This window comes from Canis aureus, chromosome 5 (assembly GCF_053574225.1).
Source record: "Canis aureus isolate CA01 chromosome 5, VMU_Caureus_v.1.0, whole genome shotgun sequence".
NCBI lineage: Eukaryota > Metazoa > Chordata > Mammalia > Carnivora > Canidae > Canis > Canis aureus.
Genome location: NC_135615.1, coordinates 54,084,860 through 54,111,476, shown reverse-complemented (window position 1 = coordinate 54,111,476; position 26,617 = coordinate 54,084,860). Strand labels below are relative to the sequence as shown.

The window sequence follows — 26,617 nt, the reverse complement described above, 5'->3', positions numbered from 1 at the left end:
GGTAGCCTTCAGGCTGACCAGCTTTCTGGACTGGCCTCTCCTTTTACAGGCCGGTGGGTGGATGGCTGCTAGAGGATTTGTTCCTCACCACCCCTTCATTCCCTCCCAACTAGAGATTTCCTGTCTCGATAAGAGGAGCCTGGCTCCAAGGAGCAGGGGTGGGCGTGGAGTTGCTGACAAGAAAGTTATGTGTCTGTCCTCTGGAGCCACGTCGAATGGTCTCAGTCACAGGTCCTCATGCAGTTGTTGGCACTTTCCAGTGAGTTTTCTGTGGCAAATAACCCCAAATGCTTTACACAGGGAATAGCTTGCAGATGTGGCTATGATAACCTGCAAAGCATGACTTAAATATAGTAATTGTCTCTAGCCTGCTCTTAACTGTGGCGACAGAGTTTCTACCATGTCATTAGGGAAGGAATTTCCAAGTCTTGGAACACAGCAAGCAGAGCTTCTGGCAGCGACTGTTTTTAACGAAGTTAATTGGCTTCTGACCAGAAAGATGGGGTTAAAGTATGTGGGAACAGGAAAGATAAACGGCAAAGAGTGTCCAAAAGTTAGGAGAAAAAAAAGTTCTTGTTGCTATTGTTATTCTGCTTAGTAATAATCACTTTATCTCTCTGTGCTTAACCCACTCTCTTCTTTGTTCTGATTTTCTGTTACCTTTCCCAGTAAAATTACTGCAATTTAAAGGTGAACAGTTTTGCTCTGCAGACTTTCTTTACCAGCCCGCCTCCTGGCTCTGCCTAACAGAGCCAAGTAGAAAAGATCCACTCTTCACCCACTGGATGAAGGTGAGAGGTAACCCACGCCAGTTCCCACTTAACAAGGAGATTTCCTCCACCACCTTGGCTGGTGGTCCTCCAGACTCCCTACCTTCCAAGACCTCACTTTTGGACACTTGTTACTGCTAGATTTTGCTCCTCTATCCTGAATTTTTATTACTAACTGGTTCTGGTTTTGCCCTCTGCAAGTAGATGGGATTTGTCTAGTCAGTTATTTCATGCCACAGGGCTTCAGTTTTGGGGGGAAATCATACCTCCTTTATAGCCAGAATAACTAGTAAGTTTTGTCTCAGTTGCCAGCTCCAGTGGATTGGATCATGGCTGTCTGGAGGGCTAAGAGCTCAGCAAGAGAATCAGGATTGATTAATAATATAGTTCATGGACAAAGGATGAAAGAATGAGTGGTGTTGCAGGTGCCCATATTTTTAGACTTTGTTCTTTTTAAAAAAAAAAAAGATTTTATTTATTTATTCATGAGAGACAGAGAGAGAGAGAGAGAGAGAGGCAGAGACACAGACAGAGGAGAATCAGGCTCCATCTAGGAAGCCCGATGTGGGACTTGGTCCTGGGACCCCAGGATCATGCCCTGAGTGGAAGGTAGGCACCAACCGACTGAGCCACCCAGGGATCCCTAGACTTTGTCCTTAAATGTAATGTAACCACTGAGCACCATGGTCCTTCCAATTGTTCTTCATATGCCATGGTTAGATACTTCACTATCCCGGATGATTTTCTCTGAACAATAGTCCTCTTGAAAAGTAACTCCCAGAGGTGAACACAGTACTCCTAGTGTGGCCTGACTAGATCATAAAACAATGGGACTATGATGTCCATTATGTCATATTCATCAACATAGTCAACAACTGCATCTTTTGTGTGACTCATATAGAGCTTGTGGCCTACTACCACCTCTAGGTCATTTTCACATAGCAATCAACAATGCAGTGTAATTTGAGGGGTACCACAAGTGTCCAACCACCCCAAAGTGCCTTCCCGTTAGCCTGTCGGATGCTACAGTCTCAATCTATGTGACACAGCATATCTCCCATCCCTCCATTAGAATGACTTTTTTGGGTTGGACAATTGTGTTTGTGGGAATGAGTTGAGTCTAGGCCACTCCTATGAAGATACTAGAAATCATTAACACATTGGTACAGAATGGCTTTCTCATTGATTCAATGAATGCTCACTGATTGCTTGCCATGTGCTAGGCACTGTTGTAAGCACTGGGGATAAAGCAAAAAGAATACAAAAGATGAAACTCCCTGTCTTAATGGAGTTTGCACAATAACATGGGAAGACAGACAACGCAACAAAAAAATAATAAAAACAGATGGTAATAGGCACTGTGGAGAAAAAAATAGAGTAGGGTTGAGGGAAGTGGGAGAAGGGGAGATGGCTGGGATGTAAAATAAAGAGAGGACCTCACTTAGAAGATGAAAGCCCTGAAGGAGATGAGAAAGGAAGCCCCGTGGAGGTCCAGGGGCAAAACTCACAGGCAGGAGAAGAGCAGCTGCTAAGGCTGAGGGAGCCTGCAGGAGCAAGGCTGGGGCAAAGAGGAAGACCAGAGTACCTGGAGAAGCGGGTGATGAGAAAAAGACTAAGAAATGAGTAGACAGATGAGGGGCGGGGGGCAGATGGCAAAGGCTGCGCAGGCTGTTGCAAGGACCATGGTTTTTATTCTGGGTGAGGTGTAGGACTCCAGGAAGGTTTTGAGTAGGAGATTCCTGGGTTGCTCAGCGGTTTAGCGCCTGCCTTTGGCCCAGGGCGTGATCCTGGAGTCCCAGGATCGAGTCCCGCATTGGGCTCCCTGCAGGGAGCCTGCTTCTCCCTCTGCCTTTGTCTCTGCCTCTCTCTCTCTCTCTGTGTCTGTGTGTTTCTCATGAATAAATAAATACAATCTTAAAAAAAAAAAAGGAAGTTTTGAGCAGAGGGGCAACACCATCTGACTTCCTTTTGCAAAGGACTCCTCTAGCTGCTGTGTTGAGAACAGACTCTGGGTGGACAAGGCCAGAAGCAAGACTGTTCATTAGAATGTTCTCCGTCTAATCCAGGTGAGAGATATTGGTGGTTTGGACCAGGCTGGTAATCAAGGAGGAAGTGGCAAATGGCCTAAATTTGCGTGTATTTGGAAAACAGAGTCTAAAGAATTTTTGGATGTTTAGATCCAGGGTATAAGAGAAGAAGGAGGCAATCAGGTTTCTGAGTCTGAGCATTTGTAAAAGTGGAGTTGCCATTACTGATGTGGGGAAGACAGGAACAAGCAGATGGGGCGACCTGGATTTGTGGACATCTGAGTTGAGGTATCGTGAGGCAGGTGGATCTCTCAGGCTGGAGTAGAGCAGAGCAATCTCCAGCAACCTGGAGGTGGAAATCCCACAGCACAGGAACCGCCAGTAAAGCCCCGAGGCTGGATGAGATCACCAAGTGGGGGAGTGCGGCACGAGGAAGACAGGACAAGGGACTGAGTCTGGGGCACCACAACTGGAAGGACAGGTTGCTGAGGAGACTGGCAAGGGTATTCGAGATGCAGTGACTAGTGAACAGAATGAAGTCATGACAGGATGGTGTGCTAGAAGTCCAGAGAAAAAAGAATATCCAGGGGGATGACACAACCCAGGGGATCAAATGCTACTGGTGCCTGCGTAAATTAAGGACTGAACATCACCACTGGTTTTAACAACTTGAGGGTTACTGGTGACCTGATAAGAGCAGATTCAGTGAGATAGTTGAGACCAAAGCTGGACAGAGTAGATTCAAATGATGGGAGGGCATGGCAAGCAGAGACAAAGCATTTCACTGGTTTGCTGTAAAGATGAGAATAAAAATGGGGAGTATATGGAAATATAACTGAAGGGAAGGTGAGATCAATAAATTATTATTTTTAAAATGAGAAAATTATAGCATTTTGTTCCCCTGATGGAAATGACCCAGTAGAGGGAGGTTTTCAGTTTGATTCTTTGTCATCAAGATTTGAGGGGATAAGACCCAAGCTAGTATTTTTTCATGGGAGGAAGAGGGGTCTAATTCTCAGCATCCTCTAGGAAATGGGCAGGCTGTGAAGCAGCCCTTTGCAGCTGGATTAGCAACCTGGCAGCAGGAACCGACTAGTGTGGACAGGACGGTGCAGGGCGGGGAGTGGGAGATTGGACCCTAAGGACACCTCTCCCTGCTTCTCACCACTGGGAGATGCTCCTCCGGGGCACAAATGACGTGCAAGCCACCCTAATGTTGTACCTACTTTGTATTTCTACTTTTTTTTTTTTTTTTTGCTTTAAACCAGCCAGTCAATCCCTCTGTGTGTGTTAAATGCCTCCTAATCTCAATCTAATTTCCCATTTGTCCAACTCGCTTTTGTGTCTTACTTGGTTTTCGAAGATATATGACAAAAGGTGGTTTTCTAGTTATGGAATTCTCTCTGTTCCTGCTAGTGTTGGGCTCTCTCCCAACTCTTCACCTGCATTTATGACTTTTCTTTAAATTTAAATCTCAGCGGGGCCCAGACAGCACTTTAGCATCCCCCCTGTTACATCTCACCAGAGACCTGCCTAGTTAAGCCAGAGCTGGGATTCCTCTTAGGCGGGTGGCTCCCTGGGGCCCACCTTATGCTCCCTGTGACTGAAGAGGGTGGGTAAATTCATCTACCCATTCATCCATCTATCCAAATAATATTTATCTAGTACCTACTTGGTGCCGGCCATTGTTTCTGGCACCTGGGGGTTAAATAGGGAATAACGCAGACCCGGCTCCCGGCCTTAGGAATCTTCAATTGTAGTAGAGTTTACACACAAGAACACTGAAATCCAAATTACTGTGATAAGTGCAATGAAGAAAATGCACAGGATGTTGTGACACGAGATGACACGGAAAGGAAAGGAGGGCATTTTCTTTAGATAGGGTGGTCACAGGCTTCTGCACTTAGAATCCTTTCACTACCCCCTACAAAAGTTACACCTCCTGCTGGGGGAGGTGAGTGGGGCCATAGCATCCATTGTGTTATTTGCCCCCAGATGCTCCAGAGCCTCTCTGTGAGGTGAGAGTGACATCTGGTAGTCACTGTAAACTGTATTTATCTAGTCTGAGGTAAGATTAGGAGGATTTAGCAGAATATTAATCTAATAGAAATGGATGTTGGCAGTTGGGGTATTTTCCTTCTGGTGCCTGGGGCCATCTGGTAACTCAGGAGCTTTTTCCATGTTTCGCCTGGTCAGGAGCTCTGTCCTAAACATGGGATATAAAATAGCACTGGACTGGAAGGTGGGGGGAATTGCAGTTCAACTGGAGGGGAGAAAGTAAACATGTGGTTGAATATTTAGGAATCGTTACTGATTATAAACACTGAGTATCAAATAAGAAGGCTTTTAGTGACAAACGGGACTAGGAGTTAGCACAACCTGATGATGACTTGTCAGAGTGAGCATTAACCAAATTGCCTCCCTCCCCAACGTTACGTACATACTAGTGAGATCAACCTGCCTGACCAAGGCCAGCATTCATAATTTGACAGCCATCATATTAAATAATGTTGAAGGGAGAGTAAGACTTGCATGACAGGTAACCAAATGTCAATCAAAACGAACACGATGGTCCAAGACAGGTTGAAAATTCAAATACATAATAATAAAAGACATTTGCTACACATGGAACAAGAGCCACACAAATGGCACGAAAGAAAAGTCTACAGAAAGAACGTTTTGCAGAAGAGCCTCTCCCAACTGAAGTTACCAAGGCCCCACAGGTATGGAGATGAAACAATACTAGCTATTTTCAAGCACTTTCTACTTTCCAGCATAATTAATTAGTGCTTCTGAATGGAATAGAGTGAAGATGGCCAGTGGGCTTGTGTAATTTAAAGAGTTAATCTGGGTTCATGCTGGTAAATATTATGGGCTGACATTGATCTCAGTCCTCTCCCAGTCCTCCATGAAGCCACTTCATGCAGCCAGGGCTTCCCCTAGCCCAGCTGGGTTAGATAACAACGATGGCAGTACCTTCTAAAAGTTTAAAATTCAGTTCAATCCACCCTAATCTAATCATGGGCTCACAGTGGGCAAAATTACTTCTTCCCGCTAAGTGAGGCTTAAATCTCTCCAATGTATTTCTACTTGGTTCCTTATTTCATGTAATTCGGGTCATGTTAGTCTTTATAATGGTCCTAAACCTTAATCGTTCCCATCTGTTCAATATTACATGGTAATTTGGTCGTGAAAGAGTACTAGGCTAGGAGCCAGTTGGATTCTGGTCCTAGCTTTGTCACTAATTAGCTGTGTGACTCCAACAAGTTCGTTCATCTGGGTCTTGATTTAAAATCTCCTCCTCTCAGACCAGCTTTCTCTACTCTTTTTTGACTTCCCCAAAACCTAGGACAGGAGACAGTTCTAGGAAAATGATTTGGGACTTCCTACTTAAAGAAGTGAAGGCAGAGATGAAGTAAAAGGAAGGAAGAACTCTCATCTCCTCGACCTACGTATACAAACGTTCCTGCAGCTGGATCTGGTTTTTTCTTCACATCTGATATAATGAAGGGCACATGCCTGCTTCTAGTAATGCCCAGATCCTCCATCTGGGCTCTGAATCCATCTCCTTTGTCCTCTCAAATATCCTTCTCTGTTACCTCCTCTTTTGCTCTCAGCTCTCCCACTCTTGGATCAGTCCCGAAGCATACAAACTTATTCTTGTATCTCCTTGAAACTCTCTGTCCCAGATGCCCTGTGGTTATGACTCCATTCTCAGCACCCCGTTGACTCTGACTTCCTTAAGGAGCTGAATACATAGGGTGCCATGGCAAAGCCTTCAACATGATCCCCTATGGCCCCTTCTCTGCTATACTATTCCCTTTCTCATTTTCCCTATATGCTTACTTCACAACCTAATGTTAAATAAATAGTCATAACATTGTATGTACTTATATTACACGATTATGCCTCTATGGTTTCCACCTTTGAGTACAGCACTGTAATTTGAGTATTTTTTTCTTGTATGATTTTTTTGTATTCCCTAGAATTAATAATTACTTTTTAAAAAACATTTACTTAATTTTCCATGCCCCATTGCTATTTTTATCCCAGTGACCCAAAAGCATTGTAAACCACCCTCTTAATATTTCCCATACTTTGCATCTATTCCCTTTTTTATTTTCCTGGAGACCTCCTTCTGGAAACCCTTCTCTTTTGGCTCTAATCTGAACCTGTTGTTTTCTAGGCCTGCTACTCAGCTGTCATCTGGGGCCTTCACTTGACTGTCACTTGAGGACATAAATATGGTTCAAGGGGCTCCTGGCTGGCTCAGTCGGTAGAGCATGCGACTCAACCTCAGGGTTGTGAATTCAAGCCCCACACTGGGTGTGGAGCCTACTTAAAAAAAATATGGTTCAAGACATTTTATCTGGCAGCCATTTGTGGGACATGTTGGAGCCAGGAAAGATGGAACTAGTCTTAACAGACTAGTTCAGAGGACTTTTGAAGGAGCTCAAGCTTGAGATAATTAGAACTTCAACTGTATGCAGTCTCCCTTCTGGTACAGTGTTAGTTGTCAATAATAATAATTATTATTATTCCTGTTTAGGTCAGGGTTCACTCATGCAAGTGGAGTCACTCTAAGTATTATAGAATAAGAGTTTTATTTTGTAACTAGACTTGACACAATTGTGGGAGGCCAGTGGAAATAGAAGATCAGGGATCCCTGGTTGGCGCAGCGGTTTAGCACCTGCCTTTGGCCCAGGGCGCGATCCTGGAGACCCGGGATCGAATCCCACTTCGGGCTCCCGGGGCATGGAGCCTGCTTCTCCCTCTGCCTCTCTCTCTCTCTCTCTCTGTGACTATCATAAATAAATAAAAATTAAAAAAAAAAAAGAAGATCAGAGGATTTAACAGCTAGTCAAAACTAGAAGCCAAGCCAAGTCCAAATACTGAAGTGAAATCATGAAGGGAATGGGAAAAGTCTGAGGGTCTTCAGCCTCATATCTGATGAGGGCTTGGATCCCTTGTTAGCCAGTAGGGTCAGCAATCGGGAAGAAACACTGGAGAGCAGAGAAGAGCCAGGATATGCTGGATCTCACTGGCATCTCCCTATCTGTCTGTCATTTTTAGCAACTACTGTGACCTCCAGAGAGTGGTGACTACTCCTTCTCTTCTAGACAAGTACCTCTTTTGGTCAATTTTAACCAGGAACCATTTAGATAAGGAGAACAAAGTTCCAGCTTAACCAAACTGACAATCTGAACTGTGTCTCCCTTCCAAAATGTATAGGTTGCAATCACAAGCCCCAGCATCTCAGAATGTGACTTTACGTGGAGATAGGATCTTTGAAGATGTAATTTAGGTTAAATGAGGTCATTAGGGTGGGCTCAATCCAGTATTACCAGTGTCCTTATAAAAAGAGATTAGGGCACAGATACAGAGGAAAGACCCCATGAGAGCACGGGGAGAGGACAGCCATCTACAAACTCAAAAGAGAAAGCCCAGTAGAAGTCAACCCTACCAACCTATGATCTCAGACTTCCAGCCTCCAGAAAAGAAATCTTGTCATTTAAGCCAGGCAGTCTGTGGCACTTTGTCATGGTAACCTTAGCAAAACGACATAAGGATCAATCGAGTACCATGCCTTCAGTTTGTACATTTCTTTACACGTAGCAAAGCATTCAACATAGTCATAATGAAGATACTGATAATTATAGCTAACATTGTAAGGAGTTACTGTGTGCTAGGCATTGTTCTAAGCACATTACCTATATTAACTAATTCATGCAATAGCCTTGTGAGATAAATAATATTATTTTTATTCCCATTTTACAGATGAGGAAAAATAAAGATATTCAACTATTTGCTTGAAGTCATACAATTAGTGAATATTGAAGCCAAGACTCAAACTATTGGCTCTGGCTTCCCTGGCCAGACATTTCTTTCCACTTGTGTCATGTCACCTGTTCACACACAGATCTCAGGCTCAGTCTTCCCCTTTGTGGGTCATAGATCTAACTTCCTAGTCCTCTTGGTGGATTTCTGTTTTTGTTCACAGGGGAAATCTGCCAGGAAACCCGTGTACATTTCCCATGACACACACAGGGTCACAGGGTTCCCTGACCATAGTGCTATAACTGTAGGTCCAGATTTCCCAGAAAGGAAAACCTCCAACCCAGGGTAGTGGGGTCATCATGTGATATAGGATTGTTCAAATGGCAAAAGGCATCAGGTAGTACTTTTTAAAGATTCTACAATAAAATTTGATTTCTAAACCACTTCTCTTTGAGTGGTCAAAATAGTTCCCTTGCCTGAGGTCATGTGATTACTCAGCAGATTTCAGTTCCCAAGCCAGCAATTCTAGAAATTATCCACTTCACTCTCAGAAATCACATATCTCAAAAAAAAAAAAAAAAAAAAAAAGGAAAGAAAAAAGAGAAAAAGAAATCACATACTGCTGAAACTTCTCCTGCTTGTACTAAAATGCACTAACATCTGTTAAGAACAAAGAGGTGTATCTATTTGGCTGTGTCAGTGATCTCTGTTTGGTTCCAAAGTGGCATATTACACGGCAGTTGGAACAAAGAGGCCACCAGCAGCCATGTGAAATGCCTAGTGAGGCCACTGAAACAGCGACCTCCCTTCGTACTGCCAATGAGACTGAATTGTAATTACCCACTCCACTTCCCAAAACAGTCAGTCACGTTCTACCTGGAGCTTCCGAGTAAAGTTAAATCCTGTTGTGACATTAGAAATATGCATTTCCTCTGCATGCTAAAAGACTCACCTAATATTTTTCCCTCTCGTGTAATGGGGAGATTTAACCCAATCCCCAGAGGGAAAATACTAGGTACCAAGCCCTGTGTAGATTAAAACCGACAACAGCGATTACTGCTACTGTTTAATGAGCACATATGATGTACCGGTCACTGTTCTGAAGGCTTTACGTGGATCCCTTCTAACTCTCATAATCCTTACGAGGTCGAGACCATTTTTATCGTCATTTTACTGGTTAGGATGTAGAGGTCCACAGAATTTAAAGAGAATCACAGCACTAGTGAACAGTGGGGCTGGAATTTGAACACAGGCTATCTTTCTTTAAAACCCCTACTCATGGGACGCCTGGGTGGCTCAGCAGTTGAGTATCTGCCTTCGACTCAGGGTGTGATCCTGGGGTTCCGGAATCGAGTCCCACATCGGGCTCCCTGCATGGAGCCTGCTTCTCCCTCTGCTTGTGTCTCTGGCTCTCTCTGTGTATCTCTCATGAATAAATAAAAAAATCTTTAAAAATTTTTAAAAAAATAAAACCCTTGTTCATAGCGACTACTGAAGAAGAAAGATGAAAATGAACGATTAGTTTTAGCTACTGATAATATGTTCTGATTCTGAGTTGTTGTGTATGTGTGGCAGTGACCATGACCAAAGGGAGAGGAAGAAGGTGTGTGCGAGTTCAGGAGGATGTGATGGGACAAGTCTGTTCCATCTTAAACCCTCCCACTCTCTCATCTCTTAGGTAAGGACAGCTGGGTCCTGACTGTTTGGCCTGAGGTCCATGCCTGAGAGCCCAGCAGAGGGGTGGGACAGGCCTGTTTATTACAAAACATGGAGTCCAGGACTTTCTCCTGGCCACAGAAGCAGGTAACTTTGATGGCATATTGAACCAGCACAGATACCCTCAACTCCCTCAGAGGGTATGACCCTCCTCTAAACTACTGGGCTTTCTTTTACTGTCCATCTTCTTAGACGACCAGTTGTACTGGTCAAGGCTTATGGTGATAACCTGCAGAAGCCAATTCTGGTGAATTAAAGTAGGAAAGGTACTGACTAGAAGGATTTCAAAGACCTCACAAAATAGATGGGAAGGGTAGAGAACAAAGAGGAGAAATGAGCCAGACTCCAGGAGGCTAGGAACAGAGATGCACTCAAGATCATGGTGCAGGGAGAGTGTCACAGGCTGCCGCCCCGGCTGCACAGGCCGGGACACTGTTGGTCCGAGGTACGTGGTTCTCCTATGTTATCTCTAGCTCTGGCTGCATCTCAGGGCCAGTTTCTTCAGAAGGTAGAAGGGTTGGATCAGCTGATAGTAGGACATTTGCTGTGGAAACCGTAGGGTCCTGATGAATTGTAGAGACCAGTATATGAAAGCTTGACTTGACTTTTGATAAATTCACATAAAATTACCTGGCTAAAAATAAATAACCTAAAGTTTGAGAGCAGGGGCCTAGAGATGCACAAAACAGAGAAAGGACTAAGAGAACAGGTCTCTTAGTATACAGATAACCTTGAAACTGTTCTTGGCCTTGCAAAGCTGGTGGGAGATTAAGAAGGATTGCCCAAAAGAAAAATCTGCTCTTTGCTCCACCACTGGCTCTGTTATCCCTGCTTATCTCAGAAATAAAACTTGAGTCTAGAAGGGATATTGATCTGATGAAGATCTGCTCAGGCTTATTTTCCTTTTAATCCTCCCGTGACTTACCTGCCCTGTCCCCCCAACCCAATGTTATTATAGCATAAGTGACACAGGAGGAGGGAGATGGTCTGATTTGCTTACCAATTATCAGTGTAACCAAAGAAAAGAAGCAAAATTACTTCCTAGCTGGTCTTGACTCACTAAGCCCTCTTAAATCCTTAAATTAATCCTCTTAAAACAAAACAGCAATGTTTAAGTGCTTTAAGAGTACAAACTTTTTAAAAGACCCATCAAATTTCAATTATTTTTATTTTTTTATTTTTAAAAAATTGTTTTTATTTTTAAAAGGATGTAAATTAGGAACCTGAATGAGATACGCTATTTTATAGAAAGGATGAGAAAAAGACAGCCTCAGTATTTTTACTCTGTCTTCAATGCTGGCCTCTCATAAGCTCAGAGTTGCTATTCTGGCCCTTCGGACTTATTTTCTGGTTTTACATGGTTGAAAATATCAAACACCTTTTTGTTCAAGGAAAAATGCATTAACAGTTGTCAGACTCCAAACACCAAATATGACAACTCTCCTTGAGTCAGCTAAGCAATATTGATAGAGTGAGTATTATGGCTAGAATACTGCCAAAAAGGAGAGCAAATTCAAGACAACAATTTAATACAAAGAATAAAGAGGGTAAACATTATATCATGTGAAGAAGAAGGTTTCATGTGAATAGTTATCACTTTAAGAGAGAACTCTGAACCCCATTTATCTGGATTGATTGATTGATTGATTTTCTTCTCTGTTCACTTCCTTTCTTTCCACTAATGGATCTGATAAACTTACCTACGCCAAGAGTGGTGAAGGCCAAGGGCTCTTGAAGTCAGATAACCTTGGCTCATATTACCTCTAACCTTGAGTAACCTAACTTCTCTGTTCTTCCTTCAGTTTTTGCACATGTAAAATGGTGACAATAACTGGTTGTTTTGAGGACTAACAGAGTTAAATACAAAGTGCCAATAAAATAAAATAAAGTAAGAAATACAATGCTGAGAAATCTCCCAAATAGTTTAGCTGTGATGAACATGGAGGTAAATATATCTTTAAAGTGTTTCCATTTACTTTGGATAGATACACAGGACTGGAATTGCTGGGTCTTAGGGTAGATCTATTTTCAATTTTTTGAGGAAACTCCATACCGTCTTTCACAGTGGTTGCACCAGTTCACATTCCTACCAACCGCATAAGGGGTCCCTTTTCTCCACATCTTTGCCAACACTTGTTTTATTTCCAGTCCTTTTGATAGTAGTAGCCATTCTACTAGGTGGGAGGTGCTATCTCATTGTGGTTTTGATGTGCATTTACCTGATGATCACTGATGCAGACCATCTCTTCATGTACCTGTCGGCCATGTGTATTTCTTCTTTGAAAATCTGTCTATTCAGATCTTCTGCCCATTTTTAAAGTCAGAATGTTTGGGTTGTTTTCTTGCTGTTGAATTGTATGAGTTCTTTATATGTTTTGGATATTGGCCCCTTATTACATATACATGATTTGCAAATATTTTCTCCCATTCAGTAGGTTCCTTTTCATTTTATTGATGGTTTCCTTTGTTGTGCAGAAGCTTTTTAGTTTGATGTAGTATCATTTGTTTATTTTTGCTTCTGTTGCTTTGTTTTTGGTGTCAGACTAAAAAAAAAAAATCATTGTAAAGAACTTTACCACCTGTCTTTTTTTCTAGGAGTCTTTTGGTTTCATGTCTTAGCTTCAAGTCTGAAATCCATTTTGAGTTAATTTTGGGGTATGGTGTAAGATAATGATCTGGTTTCACTCTTTTGCATATGGCCATCTAAGATTCCCAACAACATTTATTTAAAGACTGTCCTTCTCTATTGTATATTTTTGGCTTCTTTGTCATAAATTAATAAACTATAAATATGTGGATTTATTTCTAGGCTGTCTATTCTGCTTCCATGATCTCTGTGTCTGTTTTCATGCCTATATCATACTGTTTTTATTACTATAGCTTTGTAATAAAGTTTGAAATCAGAGAGCATGATGTCTCCAGCATTGTCCTTCTTTCTGAAAGTTGCTTTGGCTACTAAGCCTCTTTTTAGGTTCCAAACAAATTTTAGGACTGTATGTCCTATTTCTGTGAAAAATGTCATTGATATTTTGATAGGGATTGTATCAAATCCGTATAATGCTCTGGGGAGTGTGGGTGTTCTATGGAGTTATTTTGCGGTATAACTTTGGTAATGCTTTCCTTTTATGTTCCAGATTTTGCTTCATAAGCCCTTTGGGGGTGAAAATGAAAATGGAATTTATACTAAGGAGTGAAGTCTAGAGAACATAAAATCATGGCTGACTTCCTGGTATGTCACCTTGACAGTTACACAGGGCTCCACACTCAGAAAGTCCCTGAGCCTGATTTAATGGTGTGCCTGGTTTAATGTTAATTGCAGCATATCATTAAAGACATTCAATATGTCTTGGGATTCTCAAGAATGTTGGATTAAAGGGCACTGTGTTTTTGTTTTGCAGTGGGTTCCACAAATTATGAACAGCACAGGTTCAGTGGGTATAGCATTAGTGTCTTAAAGCAGGCTAGACCAATGATTGGCATTTTTTTTTTTTTTTGAAAGGACCCGAAAGTAAACATTTTAGGTTTTGAGGACCAGTCTCTTGCCATAAGTACTCAATTCTGCTACTGTAGCTAGAGAGCAGCTACAGATAATATGTAAATTAGTGAGTTTTATGAACTTTATTTGCAAATACAGGTAAACTGTATTTGGCCCATGGGCTGAAATATGTCAGCCCTGAGTAGACAAATGTGTTTGATGTTAGGTAACTAAGAACACTGTCAAAGAGGAAAATAGGCGGGGTGGGCAATATTCTAGAACTCTTAGTCATGCCTGGAACACTTTCAAAATTTTTGCCATAACTACTCATATTATTTCTTTTCTAACAGTTAATAATATGCCAAAAATGTACATGTAATGGTGCACTTTACAATCCCCCAATGACTTCATGAATTATGAATTATTATTATCTTCATTTTGCAAAAGAAACCCACGTTCCAAGGATAAGCAACTTGACCAAGTTCCACAGTAAAGGACTGACATCCAGAGCCTACACACTTACCATGATATCGTACATTATCTGTTGGGATGTGTGTGGCAGGCGACTGGCTACTAGGAATACTTGAAAATACTGACATGTGTAAATGATTTATTTTTTAAATAAAGAAAATATTTAAGTTAAAAAAATAAGTGATAGATGTCAGCTCTCATAAACATCATCCTAACTCACTAACATTATGCTTTCTTGATGGGAGGGGAGGGATTATACCTTAGAATTCACACTTGTATGTGTCCCTTGGGTACCCATGGCAAGGGGTTGTGCAAGTGTCATCTGGACTGCACTGCCATATGGGAATTGCTGCCAAAGTTGCCAAGAGTAGGACAGTGACACAATTTGAAGATCTTTGCCAATAAATCTCTTTGTCAACCTGAGGTTAATATCTAAAATGCTACTACTGTTCCTTTCTGGAAGACTGAAAGGTATCTCCCCAGGCAGACACCTTCACAATCATCTAATACATACACTGGAATGCTCAAAATCTATCCCCTCTTCGCAAAGTCAGAGATCCTAAATGCACTCTAAATACATGACTTCTGGTTATAGACAGAGCATTACTGACTCCAAAGACTGATGAAGAAAGAGAAAGATGAAATCAGAAAAGCTTCTTCTTCATTGAGAATTTTGTCATCGCCACAAGGAGAGAAACAGGCATACATCACTTCTCTGATTCTCAGTGGAAATCACCATGTACTCCCTGGGGGCAGGAAGAAGGAAAACCTTCCATCTCAGGGGTACCTTGGGATTTTTTTGACTTCTAGAAAACAGTCTCTGTCAGCTTAGGGAGACCAACTTGTTGGTTCTCAGAGATGTCCTTTAAGGTACATAGCAGCTTAGCAGATGTTTTTCATGTGTCTGGTGCCAGGCTGTGAAAGGAAGGCTCTGGATAAGAAGCATGGTGGTGATATGAAAAGGAAGAGAAAGTTGGATGGCAAGTAGTCTTAAAATTAGGCAAGAGAAAATTTACATTGGAAGATTTTTTATGCACCCTTTTCCCCATAGCTATCCAACTCTTAGGAACAAAGGACACAAACCTAGTTTATTCCTATAAAATCTTGAGCTCAGTAACCATTTATATTATCATTAGAAAACCAGCAATATACAATTCAGCACCTAAGACAGAAAGTTAGCATTGGCCTCCTGACCTGCCAGGCGGGGATTACCATGGAAATTACAGTTTTGTTTTTTTTTTAAACAGTGTTCTTTTGAGTTGAGAAAACAATGATTCCACTTTTTAAAAGTCTCTATTTTTTTCTACTCAAAAAAAGTAGTGAGGCCGTAGAGTAGGCCACTACCTTTAAGAAGAGCTTGATGACAAAAGTAGAATTGGATATCTCTTGTGACTTTTCCATCACTTTGGTGGAAAAGAAGTGATCCAACTCTACCCTTGAGAAACCAAAGTGCTCCAGAGTCAGGGCAAGTGAGTGGCTGGCTGTTCCCTACTCCTCCATCTCTTTCATTTCCTCATTTCATCTCTGTCCCTGCATCATTTTCCCTTCTTTCTCTTGCTTTTCATTTCCCCCTCATTCCAGCCACCGGACAGTGCCATGAACTTCAGAGCAGCTTCCCAGAGGCAGGGAAACCAAAGCTAAATATGGCTGTTAAGCCATGACAATGGCCTTCTATCTCTAACCTAGCTCTAAAGAAGGCTGACTGGGGAAAAGTTTGGTTGTAAGGAGTAGAGATAACAAGGGTGGGCTCAGGTGGTGGGGTTCACTTAAATATGGGGGGAGGGAGCATCTGCTACCTTATGGCCTTAGCATCACTGGGACACAGTTCTCCATCAGGCACCCAGCACTCGTCTGCTTATTACTTTGATGGTACTAGCCTTGTACCTACTATGTTCTTAGACATTGTTTCCTTATCCTCACCATGACAGCAGGACAGGATGGTCATGTGAGCAAGACAGGAGATGAATAGAAGGGCCCAAGAGGCATTCCTGAAGTACCCTACTGGGTAAATTTCTGCTTACATCTGCCCAGGAGATAGCTATGTTACACTGGTCCATGCCCTACACAGTCGAACAGATATGTAAGCAGTGAAAAGGCCATGAGTCCATGTGGGAGGCCCCAGGCAGGCAGGGGAGGGGAGGCATCAGATCTGTACCACTGAGGATAGGTGCTCAAGGAGATAATATGCTGATTAAGATAGGATAAGAATTAATTTGGAGGGGTCAGTTCCGAGGCACAGAAGAAAAAGCTTCTCCGCACTCAATGGACACATCCTTGTTTAATCCTGACAAATCTGTATCAGTTTTATCCACTGCTGTGTAACGAATTTCCCCCCAACACATAGCAACAACACTTGTCTCACAATTTCTGTGGGTTAGGAATCTAGGTGCAGCTTATGTAGATCCTCTGGCTCAGGATCTGTAGTAAGGCTGTAATTATGGTGCAGGTAGGGATAGAGAAGTCTCAAGGCTTGAATACGGGTAGCTCTGCTCCAGGCTCACTACAGTGGCTGTTAGCAGAGCTCTGGTCCTCTCTGGCTGACGGCTAAAGAGGGGAGACCCTTGCCTCTCTTTCAGCAGCTCTCAGCATGACAGGGGCTTCCCTCAGAAAGCAAACAAAGGAGACAGTAATAGATAAAAAGTTGAGCAAGTTGGAAGTCACGGAATTTTTGTAACCTGATCTTGGAAGTGAGCTGTATTCTATTCCTTAGAAGTAAGTCCAGCCTGAGTCAAGAGAAAGGGATCACCTACGAGTATAAAAACCAGGAGGCAAGGATTACCATGGGCCATTTAGCTGCTTGCCATCGATAATCAATTTGATGACCAATTGTAGTCTTCATATTTAAGTGTAAATAACTTTTTGTTGCCTTAAAAAATAAAATCCATCCTCAAAAGGTAATGATGTACCACCATTGAGGATATTAAAAAACAAAACTGTCATGGCCTCTTCAAGTATTAAACATCTGACCAACTGAGGAATCTGTGTCAAAGAAGGCAACATCATTTGGGGAATTTAAGATCTGATGACCATGTACCTCATTAGTTCCATTCAACTCATATTTTTGTTTTCAGGGTTTTTGTGTATTGGCAATTAGAATGGATGAATGAATGAATGAATGCATATTCTCAAAGTGAAAATATATTCCTTGTGTGAATCTAGCTCCTGCTGATTTGTGGAATCCTTGAAATGAGCAGGGGAGAGAGTGACTCCCCTTTAGTGATCTGTTCTGGTCATCTGAGCTCCCAGGCAGGCAGCAGAGATCTGGGTACCTGAGTCCAAATTCTCTGGGTTGCTGCATCTAAACCTACAACAGGCTGACCATCACACCATGTCCCCGAGCCAGCTGGACAGCATGGTGGGAAGGCCACCCAGTATCAGTACCAAGATGGACAGAACAAGGCTACAGCGTAGCTTTGTCCACCCTGCTCTTGATGATTTTGTGGCTTAGAAAATTCGATTCTCATGGTTTGGAGGAAGGGAAGGTCATATTTAAAAACTTGGAGATAGTGTGAAACAAGAAAAATGGAATTTTGATTTGCTGGGTGTTCCAGGTCCTGTTGGTTTCTGGTCAAGCTTCAGGTCGCTTATTAGAGCTCTTCAAGGAATGCAAAGGGGAGACTCCAACTCTCCTAATGGGGGTCAGAACAGGGCTGATTTCCTACGTGTAAACCTGCTCACATTGCCCCAGTAGGGGCTCCAGGCCTTTGGCCTCAATCACATTCCTCATTTCATCTAAGTTGCTCCTGGTCCTAGTTATTAAGCCAAAGCTCTGTTCTAAAGACAAGGTTTCACTGATTGGGTCTTTTTTTTTTTTTTTTAATCTCTGACTCCAAAGATAAGTTATACATTAGCAAGATTACTAAGAGGTAGGGTTGGGCAGGAAGGCGGAAAGTTTAACTCACTAGTGACTAGAGCAGGCTGCTGGGGTCACTACAAACCAGTAGGAAAGGAAGAAACAGGATAGAGGACTGGCGTCCATGCAGGACTGCACGAGGGCCGGAAGGAGAGGAGACTCAGGGCAAGAACACTGCCTCGGCCCATGTGGTTCCCAAGGACTCTGGAGCCCCAGAGGTCTCCTCGGGTTTCTGCTCACAGACAGGAGCACTGAAGAGCCAGGACAGAGGGCACGAGCTTGTTGGTGGGAGTGTGGAGATGAAAACACGGAGACCTTGAGAATTTTCTTTTAAATAAAAGTCGTGCATGCAGCAGTTGTATGTCAGTGTGTGGCTGTGTGGATGTGACGTTGCGTGTGCACATGCACGCCCCATGGGGACCTGGAGGCTGGCCTTTTACTCATTTCCGCACATTGAGGTCAGTAGAAGACTCCTGTGTTGGCTGGTTAGTTCCTCCCTTGCCAGGTGAGCCCCTGAAACCTGACTTTGTACTTCCTTCTGCCTAAGCCGAAGGCGTGTGCAGAGCACACCGTCCACTCGGACCAATCCACTCGGGGCTTCCCCAGCCTCCGCTCCTCCTGCCCTTCGTCAGTCAACAGGTCAACAGGTCAACAGGTGGACGCCTGCCCCCGAGCCTGCCTCGCACCCGTGTGCACAGGGTAGCAGGCCTGTTTAGCTGCAAGTAGACACACAGGCGCTGACAAAAGCTAGAATCTGTCAAAAAAGAAAAGGGAACAAGAATGGTGAAGTCTGAGGTTTCATTCTGACGTGAGTTATAAAAAGAGACCTCACTTTTTTCTTTTATTTTCCCTAGCAACTCTCACTGCATTTTCATCCGTCCTATTAAGTGATAGGGTGCAAGATTCATCCACAAGTTACTTCAAGAGGGGCAAAAACCAATTCCAATAGCCCAGCAAACAGAAATGGGCTCTTGGCAAGTCAGTATATGCTTGCCCCTTGATGGGGCCAAAACTATTAAGAGGAGGCTGGGGGGGGGGGGGTGGCAGGGGAGGGGAGGGAAGCCAAATCCTGAAAGGAAGGAAGGAGGGAGGCAGTGACACAAAATATAGGTGGTTTCACGTGACAATATTTGCACCTCGACAAACACCCCTTTTATCAACTCTTGCAGGTAAAGGAACATGTGTTCATAAGTGCGTCTACATTAACAAAGGTGATCGGCAAGAGGAGTTAATCATTGTCGGAGTTCTTGGTGAATTGTTGGCTCGACGTCTGGCCTATTTAGCGAAAGCCAGGCTTGCTTTCCATGAGCATGCCCCAAACTCGATCTCCTGGAAGCCACTGCGTGAGGCCACCGTCTGGTCGCCAGCACCGACGGAGGGCACTTACCGTTCAGGAGCTGGCTGAGAGCATGCTCTCCTTCTAGCCAGTGTGATTTGGCTTGGGGGCCTGAATGTCCTGTTGTTTTTTTGGAACTGGCCACAGAACTTTGAAAACTGAGAGTCCCATTTGGGGCTGATAACTCATGCTTTGGGCAAAAGTAGTGCCAACATCCAGTCCTCTTAAGAGTATGAAAGTAAAATTTATTTTTCCCTCCATCAGGAAAGAAAATGAAGTCCAGATATCCAGTGACTCATTCCAACATTCAGTGGAGGATGAAAATTTGGCCTCAACACATCTTCAAACATTTATAGAGTGTTTGCCAAGTACAAGGTATCATTATAGGTACTATGGGAAACAGAAAAATTGGAAGACATGAGTTCAGCCTTTAAAAATCATATATTCTTTTTTTAATCTTATATTCTTTTTGGAAGTGGAGGTACACTCTATGCTGGGGCACCCTAACTGAGGTGAAAGGGTGCCTCGGGAGCTGCCACGAGTCCCTCTCGAGCAATTATATGCAAGAGCTTTGTATGTATTTTTTGAGGTGACAATGTCAAGGGTGTTAAATATTCAAAAGGATGCATTTTCTAACAAGTGTCTAACAACCCGGCATCTATTCATTATTTAGTAATAGTAAAAATAAGAACGAATGTTTATTTTTGCACATACTATGGGGGAGGATTTAAGCTAGGTGCTTTCCTTTTTAATCACTGACTTTCAGGATAACCCAATGGAGCAGATATGATTATTTTCCCATTTTCCAGATCAGAAAACAGACTTAAGGAAGTTACTGGTTGCAAGAGCACATGATGGATTGGTGGCCACTTAGGATTTGCACTCCAGTCTCTTTGACAGTGACGTCTATGTTCTCAATCTCTGTGATACACAATAATCAAAGTAGGAGGTGGCTCCCTGGTTGAGCATCTGCCTTCAGCTCAGGGCATGATCCTGAGGTCCCGGATCGAGTCCTACATAGAGCTCCCTGCAGGGAGCCTGCTTCTCCCTCTGCCTGTGTCTCTGCCTCTCTCTCTGTATGTCTCATAAATAAGTGAATAAAATCTTTAAAATAAAAAAAAAAAAGGAGGTGAAAAGAGATAATGGACCAAAAGAGAAGACAGGCCAAGAGGAAAGAGAATGTGGCGCCCCGTGGAGGGCCATGTGCACAAGTCACCTGCTATTTAAGGATGTGAGGATTGGGTAAGGCCTTGTGAACAAGAGGCCGGCAGAGGAGAAACCTGGGCAGGGAATCCTCCTGGGAGGTTGCCAAGTGCAGAAAGGTTGACAGGAGGCAGAGTTAACCAGGGTGGGACAAGAGGATAACACTGCATTAGCCTGTGTGAGTGACATTATAGCATTTCCCTCAACAGGTGACAAGACTAATGCCAGGAACCACACACTGGACTGGCCTGGCCTGGGACAGCCCTCGTCATGCTGCTGTGAGCCCTTGGGGATGTTGTTTACCTTGCTGGCCCTTGCTTTTCTCACCTGTAACTGGGGGCATGCTGGTGAAGGTCCCCTCCTGGACGGATTACCTCCGAAATTACAGATAACATTTTGTCTGTAAATATGTAAATTTTGAAAGCACACCTTGCCCAAGTACCCTTCCTTCAAGAGGCTCCGTGGCGGACTCTCTCACTGTCTCCTGATGTGCATACACATGCACGTGTGTGCACGTTTCCCATTTGAGGCTCTCATCAAGGGATGAGGTGTTTGTGTTTAGTCTTCTTTTTGGGAAACCCCATCATCGGCGTGGTAAAGGTCCAAAGTCTGGGACATTTGGGTCATTAGTAGGAAGAAAACCGAACTGACCCCTTCCCTGGTAACACATGCTTTTCTCTAACACTTGCTTTCTCCTCTTAAGCATGCTCCTGCCTACAGCAGCCTGGTGAGAGAGTATGCGTGCTCAGGGGACTGTGCTCCGGGCCGAACCTGCAGGTGCCCGGGGCTGGTAGAAAATGTTTGACCAATGATTGCTCACTAGGTATCAGAGGCCACGCAGAAGGCAAAGGCAAGTCTGTCTGTCTGCTGCCCTGGCAGGGCTGTAGAGAGCAAGGGGGATCCTCTCAGCAGATTGACTTTCTCCCTGGACTTTAAGTGGCACTGGACACACTTTCTTGGGGTACAGAGAGCTTTAGAACACTCTAGTTCAATGTGGGTGGACCGAGGAATCTGCTTTTTCAACAAGTTAGATTCTTATGGAAATTAACTTTTTTTTTTTTTTCCCTTGGCCCTTACCCTTGGCTAACCTCATATTATGCAATCATCTGATGATGGTCTTCTATCCTCCACATACCACTCTCCTGCATTAGAATGCCTCATGGCTATAGAAAATGTGTCTTTTGGTTTACTGCTATAAATATTTTCCCAGAATCTGGCACTTAATATATGTTTAATAATTACTTGTTAAATGAATTCAAGTCTGAAAAACAGTGCTCTCTTGAGAGGCTGCCAAACACTGAAGACTTGTGCATTTCTTTTTTTAAGATTTTATTTATTTATTCATGAGAGACACAGAGAGAGGCAGAGATACAGGCAGAGGGAGAAGCAGGCTCCCTGCAGGGAGTCCGAGGCGGGACTCGATCCCAGGACCCCGGGGTCACGCCTTGAGCTAGAGGCAGATGCTCGACTGCTAAGCTAGCCAGGTGCCCCAAGACTTGTGCATTTCTTATAAGAAAATTTCCTTCTGATTTATTGTGACAACGTTCTTGTGGCTATGGCTGCATACAAGGTGAGGGATGGAAGGAAAGATTGGTATCAGCCACTACACCACCCCAGGACTCAGGACATGAGTTTGAGCCAAATAAATGGGATAACTCCATTTTAAACTAGATCATTTGCACCAGGAACCTGTATTTTCAAAATGATTAGTCATAACTATTTCCAAAACTACCACTTCTATTAAAATTCGACTTCCAGCCTAAACCAATCGAATAGGCAGTTTAGAATGAAATAATGTGCTCTTGGGATTTGACTGTAAATCCATCTCTGTATAAAGAAAGTTGCTGCCCACACATCACAGCATCATGATGGTGAAACACAAACATGCTGTAAATACATTCTATTTGCTGGTTTTGCAGGCTGGGGCAAAGCTCCACTGTTGATATAATCGCTGCATACTTTATTGAAGTCTCAAATGAAAAATACATTCTTTTTTTTTTTTTAAATACATTCTTAACTTTTAAGATCCCAGTGAAGGAAAATACAAGAGATATCTCATCCACAGACTACGCAGAAATATGAGAGAGGCCTGCCAAGCTCCAAGTAGAACAAGCTTCAGCCAACTTCAGCTGCCATAAACTTAAATATGTGTTCCTTCCACTTGAGAATGGCTTACTTCCGTCACTTAAAGGAAGAGCTGACTCTTCCACTGCAGACGTTCACCAGCCTTGGAAAAAAGCTATAAAGTAAATTAAAGTGCCCACAAGGTATTTACTGATCTACAAAATGTTAACCAACCTTACGATCTTTCCAGCATGCCTCACAAGGAGGCTAAATGGATGAAATTGTGTAGTGATAACCAAACTCCCATCTCCAAGCTTACCTGTAAATAGTCACTCTCAAGCAAAGAGGTCAGAAAAAAATACCAGAGAGGAGAGGAAAAATGAACTCCTGTTGCTTTGATGAGAAATGTCCAAATGCAGAATAAAGAGAAAAGAGAGGCCCCAGGAAAGAACATATGATTATCTCTACACTGTTTCAGGACAACCATCCTGATAATGGTGCTTTCGGCCTATTGACTCTATGGTTTGTCTATCAGAGCATCCTTTGGATAGAGTTCATACAGCCAGGCCACCACATGTTTAGGGAACAAGACCAGTTAGAGATGAGACCATGCCTGTCACCAAATGTAACACATCTCTCAATCACATGTGTGGCGAGGGAAAGACATTTAAAACTAGACATCAGGACTGAGCTGGGGTCGTGAAGTCCAGTGAAAATTTTCTTAAGCCTCGAAAGGAATGAAGGCAAGACCACTCGAGCACCAATTCTTTGTAAAGAAAAGAACAATGGGATCTGTCATGTGACGACAGACCAGAATCTGGGGAGTGAGGAGCCTTGAAAAGGTATATAATAAGTATGTTGCATCAGTATTGCCTTGTAGGAAATCATCTCTCAAAGCTCCATGCCTTGTGCCTTGTCAGGTCAATAGATTCTCATATCTTTTATTTTTTTCTGTTATTTTATTATAGAAATAAAGGAGAAGGAAGAAGCAAAGGAACACTTATCATTTACTATGTGTACAGAACGTCACATAGGTAGTCATAAGGTTCCCAGATTTCCTGATTTGGGGGTTTCCCTTGAATGCTTAGCAAATGTGACCTGAGGCTCCATCCCACACAATCTCTTCTTCATGAGTTTCTCCTTTCTTGATAAGTCTGAGATTTGCCAAAAAAATAAAAAATAAAAATAAATAAAAATAAAAATGCACCCACAGTCCTCTATACTGACCTTCATCATCTCTTACTGGACTTCACCTCCAGACATTTCTCTCCATTGCTCTTGCCTTCTACCAACCTCTTGCTGTCTTCTCTCCACCCTGAGCAACAGCCTTTTTCTTTTTCCCAGAAAGCACAAGTATCACCTAGTTTTAATGTATGATAAAAGTTTACAAGTGGCTTGAGAATCATGTAAGGCAGTTACAATGCCAGGATGGAAAATCCAGACCACACACCACATATTTCCACTCCTGGAAATGAACTAAGCTGCTTCACAGGAACCCGCGACTGGCTGTTTCCTTCTGAGGCCCCAGTTTGCAACCCTGCTACTTATTGACTTGCTCATTATCTAGCTTCCCCTATTAGAATGTAGGTTCCACAAGGGCATGATTTTTGTATGTGTGTAAGTCACTGATTATCTCAATCAGTGTCTGACACCTCATAGGCCCTCAGGATTTATTTGTCAAGAGAAAAAATATTACTTACCCCTTGGTGTAAACCTGTAAGATGAGTAATATTAATCTCATTTTCCAGAAGAGGAAAAAGAGGCTAAAAGAATATAGTGGTTTTCTCAGGGTCCCACAGGAAGTTATAGAACACTTTTTTGAGAGAGTGAGAGAGAGAGAGAGAGAGAGAGAGATGTGCCCATGCGTGTAAGCTGGGGTAGAGAGAGGCAAAGGGAAAGAGAGAGAGAATCTTAAGTAGGCTCCAGGGTCAGTGGGGAGGCCGATGTGGGGCTCAGTCTCATGACCCTGAGATCATGACCTGAGCCCAAATCAAGAGTTGGACACTTAACTGACTGAGTCACCCTGGTGCCCCAGTTATAGAACACTTTTGAGGAGTTCCACAGACAATGTTATTTATGCTACCTCTTCTTATTTTCATACTGTTTTCCAATAGCATCTGGCAACTCTAGCCCTGTCTCAGTTTAGTCAAGGGTTTTAACTGAGATTAATCAAAATTTTCAAGGGGACCACTTCTCAGGATAATAAGATAATGTGGTGGTGGGAGAGCTCCAAGGGAAAGGAGAAATCTGAAGAGAAATCTGAAGAAATCTGCAGGACCACGTAATGCGAAGGTATGATCCTTCTTAGAATTCGTCCTTACGAAGTTCAATCCTCACCTATGCTAAAGACAAAATAAAACCAAAAACCCTAGTCCCTGGTAACTTTGCATGGTTTTTCAGAATTGATTTGTTCCAGATTTGAGAGTTCTTTGTTCTCTCTCCTTGGTCCAAAGCCTAGTCTTGAGGAGCCTGTTGCACTTTGGTGCACAGCAAATCTGGGTCACTGACAGTGAAACAAATCTACAAATTTGAAACCATGGGGCACACCGTGCTAAGCCTGTACATTCACAGGCCACCCTGAGTTTAAAAAAAAAAAGAAAGAGAGAAGAATAAAGAGTCAAAGAAGCAAAGAAGGCCTGCAGCAAAGATCACTGCAGTCCCCAAATCACTGTGTATCTTCGAAGCTTTGCTCCTTAGCGTGATGTCTAACTCGTAGTAGGTATGTAATTAGTATCTGATGGTTGACTGACTGGGTGGATTCCCCTCGTACCACCTAGTCTCCTTGCTTTTGAATCTGCACTCGCTCTAGGTTAGTTTGTTCTTGAGGCTCTCCAGGGGCTTCTGAAGGACTGCAGAGCTTATAGCTTCGTGATGTCACATCGAATGACGTCAAATCTCTTGACCTCATATGCTTAAGGTTCAGTGAATTTGCAGAAAAAAGCTAAAATAGACAAAAAGAGGACAGGCTGCACAACTGAAGTTTCACAGCATGCATATTTGTACTGCCCTTCGTTTTTCGATATAAATACTTCATTCACTTGCTTTAGACAAGGGGTTTGGGGAGTAGGGGCCATCTTGTTCAATAGCTCCATCTCCCCGGTGCTTTAAATTGATTGAAGATTGTACTGAGTAGGCCAATCACATACCTTCTTTTTTTCATTGAAAACAGGTAGGGAAGATAGTACTCCTCTCTGACTGTGACGTTATTAGGGACTAGGAGTGAACACAGAGCTGACTACAGCTAGATTCCCACCACCTGGGGGAGAGGGTTAAGCACATGCTGTTAGCATTATTCATAACAGCCCACAAGTAGAAACAACCGAAATGTCTGTCAACTGACAGAGAAGTAAAGTGTAGTATCTCCATAAACAGAATGTTATTCAGCCATAAAAAGAAATGAGGTTCTGTTCCAGGCAACAACAAGGATGATCCCTGACAACATCCTAAGAGAAAAAAGTCACTCACGAAGGACCATGTATTGTATGATTCAATTTATATGAAATATTCAGCCTTTTCTATTGAGAGAGAAGGGAGATTGGTGGTTTCCTAGTGGTGGGGGTGATGGGGAGGTTGGGAGGAGGGTGATGGAAGGTGATGGCTAAGAGGTGCAAGGTTTCTCTTTGAGAAAATAAAAATATTCTAAAATGCATTATGAAGGTGGATGCACATCTCTGTGAACACACTAAGAGTTGTTGGATTGTGCACTTTCAATGGGTCATTTTTATGCCCCGTGGCTGATATCTCAATACAGCAGCTAGGAGAGAGAGCGGCGGAGGGAGGGAGGGATGGAGGTGGGGAGAGAGCCCCAGAGAGAGGGTAACAAAAACAGAAGCAGAGACAAGAGATGCACACAGAGTTTCCAGATGGTGTTTGAGTCACTGCTTCTAGACTTCTGTTCTGCATATTTCATCCTTGCTCTTTCCA

The 26,617-nt window shown here is 43.0% G+C and overlaps 1 long non-coding RNA gene across 4 annotated transcripts in view; it reads left to right on the top strand.

Annotated features, from left to right (window-relative positions):
* LOC144314198 (uncharacterized) overlaps positions 1-24,255 on the top strand; it is a 53,237-nt gene extending 28,982 nt beyond the window's left edge. Inside the window, exons 1-4 of one of the 4 annotated variants that reach the window (XR_013380006.1) lie at positions 2,744-2,836; positions 13,426-13,520; positions 19,691-19,801; positions 22,655-24,252. This is a non-coding gene — a long non-coding RNA (uncharacterized LOC144314198). The other 3 variants (XR_013380005.1, XR_013380003.1, XR_013380004.1) reach the window with 3 other exon arrangements.
* Positions 24,256-26,617: the final 2,362 nt, after the last annotated feature.